The sequence below is a fragment of the Hypanus sabinus genome, unplaced genomic scaffold, assembly GCF_030144855.1.
Source record: "Hypanus sabinus isolate sHypSab1 unplaced genomic scaffold, sHypSab1.hap1 scaffold_323, whole genome shotgun sequence".
In the NCBI taxonomy this organism is placed as follows: domain Eukaryota; kingdom Metazoa; phylum Chordata; class Chondrichthyes; order Myliobatiformes; family Dasyatidae; genus Hypanus; species Hypanus sabinus.
The window spans coordinates 365,427-371,987 of record NW_026781231.1 but is presented as its reverse complement, the minus strand read 5'-3'; the positions used below and the strand labels follow the sequence as shown (position 1 = coordinate 371,987).

At 38.4% G+C, this 6,561-nt stretch overlaps 1 protein-coding gene across 1 annotated transcript in view; it reads right to left on the bottom strand.

The window, feature by feature from the left end:
* Positions 1–6,561, bottom strand: part of LOC132388437 (gastrula zinc finger protein XlCGF57.1-like) — a 49,746-nt gene that overhangs the window by 20,336 nt on the left and 22,849 nt on the right. The window lies entirely within an intron of this gene.

The window sequence follows — 6,561 nt, the reverse complement described above, 5'->3', positions numbered from 1 at the left end:
ACTCGACCGTGCACATCGGGTGCTGAAACCAAAACTGTCGAACGGGTTAAAACCACGTCATGTAATTCTTCGATGTCACAATGTGAATAATAAGGAGCTCTTCATTTGGATTGCTCGTCAGAAAGGAGTTACTGAGCATGAGAATCTTAAGTTTCATTTTGTTGAAGATTTTTGTCCTGAGGTATGCAAGAAATATTGCATTTTAAAATGGTAATGTCAGAATTATATCAGAGGAATCTTTGTTCAGCTTTGTTATATCCCTTTCACCTAAGGGTTGCTCTGCCTGATAAATCATTCAAATGCTTTAAATCCGTGAATGAAGCAAAACAATTTCTCGAAGATCTGAGCTTGAACGTAGATGTCTAATGTTTTGAAGATCAACATTTGAGCTTGGATGTCTCTGAAATTTACCATTCCTTTTTGTATGTGTGTATCTGGTTTATTAGTTAACAACCAGCTTCTAGATTTGGACACTTAAGAAATTTGCCCTTGGGTTGATTACATTCGTACTGTGTTTTGACATTCGGATACTTATTATGTTTCCATGTTAAAGTTACTTTATTTTTCCTTCATTGTTTTACTTTTTTATTTTTAATTGTTTGCTTTTGAAAATCATTAAGACTCTGATTTGCTGATTATTTCCTTTTTCTTGAAATATTATTAAGATTGTATTTTGTGTCATTTTTTAAGACCTTTTCTGGTCTGCAATTGGCTGTTTTTCTCTAACATCTGCTTGACATTCCTCTCGTAATGTTTTGACAATGGGTGGTTTGTTTTTTATTTTTTATTTATTTCCTAAAAATGACAAAAATTTCACTGAATGTGCATCAGACAGACCTATATCTTTTTGAATGTTGAATCTAAAATCCTTTCTCAAATATTAGCAATTAGATTGGTGAAGATATTGCCACAAATTGTCGCCGAGCATCAGACAGGATTTATTAAAAATCATTATACACATTTTAATGTTTGGAGGTTAATGAACATTGTATACACTACTTTATCTAAGACTCCAGAATGTGTTATCTCCCTCGATGCCGAGAAGGCGTTTGATAAATTTGAATGGGAATATTTTAAAATTCTTGAGAGATTTAATTTTAGTCCAAAATTTATATCTTGGATCCAATTGATATAACATATACCTTTGGCTTCTGTTTCACTAATGATCAGAGACCCCCTTTCTTTAGGCTTTTCCAAGGTACTAGACAAGGCTGTCCTTTGAAATCCTTACTATCTGATATTAGCCTGGAGACCTTGGCAATTGCTATTCGTGATTCATCCAATGTATTTGGTGTTACTCATGGGAATGGGATGCGTAAAGTATCACTGTATGCAGATAACCTTTCGCTATATATTTCTAATCCAGAGACATCCATTCCTGCAGTAATAACACAACTTGCTCAGTTTAGTAGTAGTTCTGCTTATAAACTGAATCTTAATAAAAGTATGCTGTCTCCATTAAAAATGCAAATCTCAATTTATAGACAAGTCACCATTTAGATTGCTTGCTGATTATTTTATTTATTTGGGTGTTAAAATTACTAAGAAGCACAATGATCTATTTAAAGTTAATGTTTACTCTTAATTGATCATGCTAAACAATTGTTTACTAAATGGTCCACATTTTCCTTATCCTTGATTGGTTCCATTCATGCTATTAAGATGATTATTTTACCTAAATATCAGTACCTATTTCAGGTGGTATCAATTTTTATCTCTAACTTTTTTATATATTATTGATTCTAAAATTTCTGCATATATATGGCAGAATAGAGATCCCAGGTTATATTAGAAATATTTAAAGAAATCAAAAAAGGTATGTGGCTTGGTTTTGCCGTTTCCTAGATTTTATTATTGGGCAATTAATATTCGATATTTAATGTTTTGGACACAAGAGTTGGATGAACATTGAGCGGGAGTCTCGACAGGAGTTTTCATTGGCTTCTATTTTAGGGGCTGTGCTTCCCTTTGCACTTACCAAATTTAATAAGCAAATGGTAATTCCAATAATTAAGCATACAATAGGAATATGGTTTCAATGTTGGTAATTTTTTGGACCAAATAAATATATACTGTCAAGTTCTATGACATCCATTTTTTTCTTTCAACCATTTAGAATTGATCAAGCTTTTCTTTGTTTTCATGATTTATTTATGGATGATCTTTTGTGGCTTTTGAACAGTTTTCTAATAAATATAATCTGCCTGGATCACACTTTTTCAGATATTTGCAGATTAGAAACCTTTGAACCTTCCGTTGCGATATCACATCAAATTGAAGTTATGGAAAAAAATAAGTTTAAATCCATATCAGAAGAGTTTAATATCATTTATTTGATTTAATTGTGAAAATACGCTTAGGTACTTCTGATAAAATTAAGAATGAGTGGGAAAGAGAACTTGGGATACCTTTACCTATACAAAAATGGGAGAAAATTCTTGAACTAGAAAATACCTCTTCAGTGTGTGTCAGACATGCCTTCATGCAATTTAAGGTGGTTCATCGGGCTCATATGTCCAAGGATAAGTTTGCTCATTTTTACTGACATATAAATCCTGTCTGTGATAGATGTAATTCCGGGGTAGCTTCCTTGACACATATGTTCTGGTCTTGTCCTCTTCTTAAAAAAAATTGGAAGGATATTTTGAGATATTATCTCAGTAGTTCTGCGTATTGATTTACAGCCACATCCTATTACCACAATTTTTGGAGGACCGGTCCGGTGGTAGACTCCAGTCATTTATCCTCGTCTGCTTGTCATCTAATTGTGTTTGTTACATTAATGGCCATCAGATCTACTTTACTTAAATGGAAAGATTCCAATCTCCCTACTACATTTGAATGGTTTTCCCAAACCAGAGTATGTCTAAACTTGGAAAAAATTAGGAGCGGTACTGTGGATCCTTCGGTTGAATCTGAAGAGACTTTGAGGCCATTTATTCAATAATTTCATATGATGCAAGTTGACCCTTTCTGAATCTTGTGTAATAAGTTTTTGTACTTGTATAGACGAGCGGAGTTAACGCCAAATAATTTCAGCCGTTGTAATATGACAGCCCAATTTTGTCTTTTTTTTAGTTTAGTGTTCTTTCTAGTTTACGTTTTTTTTCCTTATATAATATCTCTTTCATGGTTAGTTGCTATGAGATTGGGAGGCTAAACTATATTTGTCATTTGGAATCTGTGCTTTTACATGATAACCATTATTAATGTAATTCCGATCTCTTTGTATTATTAGATTATTGCTATGCTTATTAAATTTGAAACTTAATAAAACGATTGAAAAAGAAAAGGAAACTGGCTGCTACCAAGTGGACCAATCACAGTTTTTGTCTGCGTAGTTGCATTTTTAGGAATGTGCGCATTAGGCTACGGGATACGATAAAGCCGAGGGTGCAGCGTCGGGTACGCGGCTACCTCGACGGAGAAGAATAATTCAGGCTTCAATGTGTGGGAAGGGATTCACTCGGTCATCTCAACTACAGAGACACCAGTTCACATAGGGTAGAGACTGATCACCTGTGCAGACTTTAGAAGGAGAGTTCCACAGCCAAATCAACCAAAAGTGCATCATTGAGTTCACACTGTGGAGAGGTTGTTCATCTGCTGTGAATAAGGGAAGCTATTCACTCATTCATCTAACCTTACTCAACTTTCGCTTCAGCTGGCAATTTAATATAAGGGGTGATAGCCCTCCCCACCCCCAGCCCGGCCAAACTTAAGAAATCTCATTTGGGTGAATGCTGTGTGATGTGTCCCATGTTACAGATCAGTATCCTGAAGTTACAAACGATACACAATATGCAATTAAACGATTCAGCTCTATAATAGTTACTTTGACTATAGGGTTAGTAAAGAAAATGAAAAATAAAGAAAGTGCCCACTCTCTCCGTTCACGTCTTCTCATCTCTCCCCAGCAAAAAACCGTGAAAATCTCTCTTCCAGACTCACAAGAAAGAATATTTCTGTCATTGCATAGCCCCACACTCGAGAACCCTATTTCCTCTAGTCGTACCCTTAACATTGCTTCTACAGGGAAACCATTACCTCAGCAGCGAAACATTGCAGAGAGGCCGTTACTTTAGTAGTGAAACCTTCCAGCACGTTACACTTCCCACATACTGCCGGTTCACAATGGGGAGAAAGTTTCAATGAGCTGCATGCTGGATATTTGTCCATCACCATTGCTGAATGCAATTTTGAGAGTGACTTGGTGCTGAACTCTGCAAGTATTGCTGCTGCTCACCACACCCAGTTCTGCACCCGGGTCGCTGGGCATGGGAGGAGTTTATTCTGCTGCATAGTCACCTTTAATGGGACAAGACCTGTGACAAATAAATCAACTCTATATTAAACACTGTCTCCGGTACTTAGTGAATTTATAACACACCTAGTGTACAGCAGAGAGTCAACTCAGGCCGGCTTGAACTTGTCAGTTCCACAGCAGGTCTTTCAAATCCTCCCCTGTTGTTCACCTCTCACTGTCCCTGTGAATGAGGTCCAAACAGTCACCAGTCTGTGGGTGAAGAGGTTTCCCTTGAATTCCCTGCAGACCGAAGAAGTCGAGCTGACTACAGTTCTGTTTGAGATGTTCTTCGCCCCTCAAATTTCTAGTATTCTAAAGCTAAGGTGACAAAACCGTGGCTTATACGAGAAAGCAAAGAAAACATAAAAACCAAAGAGAGGCCATAGACAAAAAATCACTAGTATGTTGGAGGATTGGGAAGATTTTAAAAGCCAACAGAATGCAACTAAATTAATTATGAAGGAAAAGATGGAACACTTAAGTGAGCTAGCCGGTAATATTAAAGAGGATACCAAATGTTTCTTCAGGTAATTCTAGTGCAAAAGAAAGGCGGAAATGGATATCGAACCGCTGAAAAATGATGATGGAGAGGTATTAATGGACTCGGGGTTCACGGTGATGGCAGATGAACTGGATAAGTATTGTACATCACTCTAATCTCTCGAAGACACCGACAGGAATACAGAAGTTCCAGATGTTAGTAGTCAGAATGTGTGAAGTTACGCTACTCGGGAGAAGGTTCTTGGAAACAGAGATGGGCTGAAGGTAAACAGGTCACCTATACAGTATAGTATACACCCCAGAGATCGGAAAGAGGTGGCTGAAGAGATGTGGAGGCATTAGCAATGATTTTTCGAGGATCGTTAAGGAAATAAAATCCTAAGAAGTTATTTTTTGCCTTCACTACTCCCCCTCTCGCAGTTTCACCTATCACCGACCACTTCTTCTACCCTTTTCACCCCCACACTTTTTCCTCTGACGTCTCATCTTTTTTGTTCCCAGTCCTGATGAAGGGTCTCTGCCCGAAACGTCGACTGTTTACTATTTCCCATTTATGCTGCCTGGCCTCCTAGGTTCCTCCAGCATTTTGTGTATGTGTTGCTTGGATTCCCAGCATCCACAGAACGTTGCAGTTGATACTGATAACAGACAGATAGTTTAGAGCAAAGCTGCAGTCTGTAAAAGGTCTTCGATAGGTTTGGAGAACGGACAACGAAGTCGTGGATGAAATGTACGGAAATGTACAGTGTATGCAAATGTACGGTCATGTACAATTGTGGAAGGAATAAGGGCGTAGAGAAAAAAATAAATGGGAGAAAATTCAAAAATCAGAAGTGCATAAGTACTTGGGAATCCTTGAGCAGGAGTCCTTAAAGGTTTGCTTGCAGATTGATGAAGGATGACAACTGTAATGTTAGCATATAAGAACAAGGATGTGACACTGTGGCTTTAAAACGCATTGGTCAGATTGCTCTTCGTGTATTGTGAACAGTTTACAACCTGCGAAAACAGATGTGCTCGTATTGGAGCGGGTCCGGAGAACGTTCACGGGAATAATTCCAGTAACGAATGAGGAGCGATAGATAGCTATGACCCTGTACTCGCTGGTCTAGAAGACAGAGAGGGGATCTCATTAAAACCTATTAAATATTGACAGGCCTCGACAGCGTGGCTCTGAAGAAGATGGACCCTGTACTGTGTGATTCTGGGACCACAGGTCACAACCTCAACGTATCGGGCATCCACTGACAGCAGAGATGAGGAGGATTTTCTTTAATCCGGGAGTGGTAAATCTTTAGAATTCATTGCCACGGACAGAGTAGAGGCCAAGTCATTGAGTGTATTTTAAATGGATGTTGAAAGATTATGGGGAGAAGGCAGGAGAATGGAGTTGAGAGATAATCAATTGGACACGAAGGAATGGCGGAGCAGACTCGATTGGCTGAGCAGCCCCTGTATGATATCTCATGGCTCATGGTCTGAAGAAGAGGCCAGTGAGGTTGCATTAGGGTTCGGATATTGTTAGGGTATCCACGCCTGGATTATTGTATTCAGTTATAGGAAAGAGGACGCTAAGCTAGAATGAGTGCAGAAAAGATTTACGAGAATGCTGCTGATACTTGAGGCACTGAGTTCCGGAGAGAGGTTGGACAGGTTGGGACTTCGCACCTTGAAGTGCAGGAGATTGAGGTGACCTTATGCAGGTGTTCCAAACTATGAGTGTAGAAATGGGGAATGTGCGCAGTTGAGTGAAC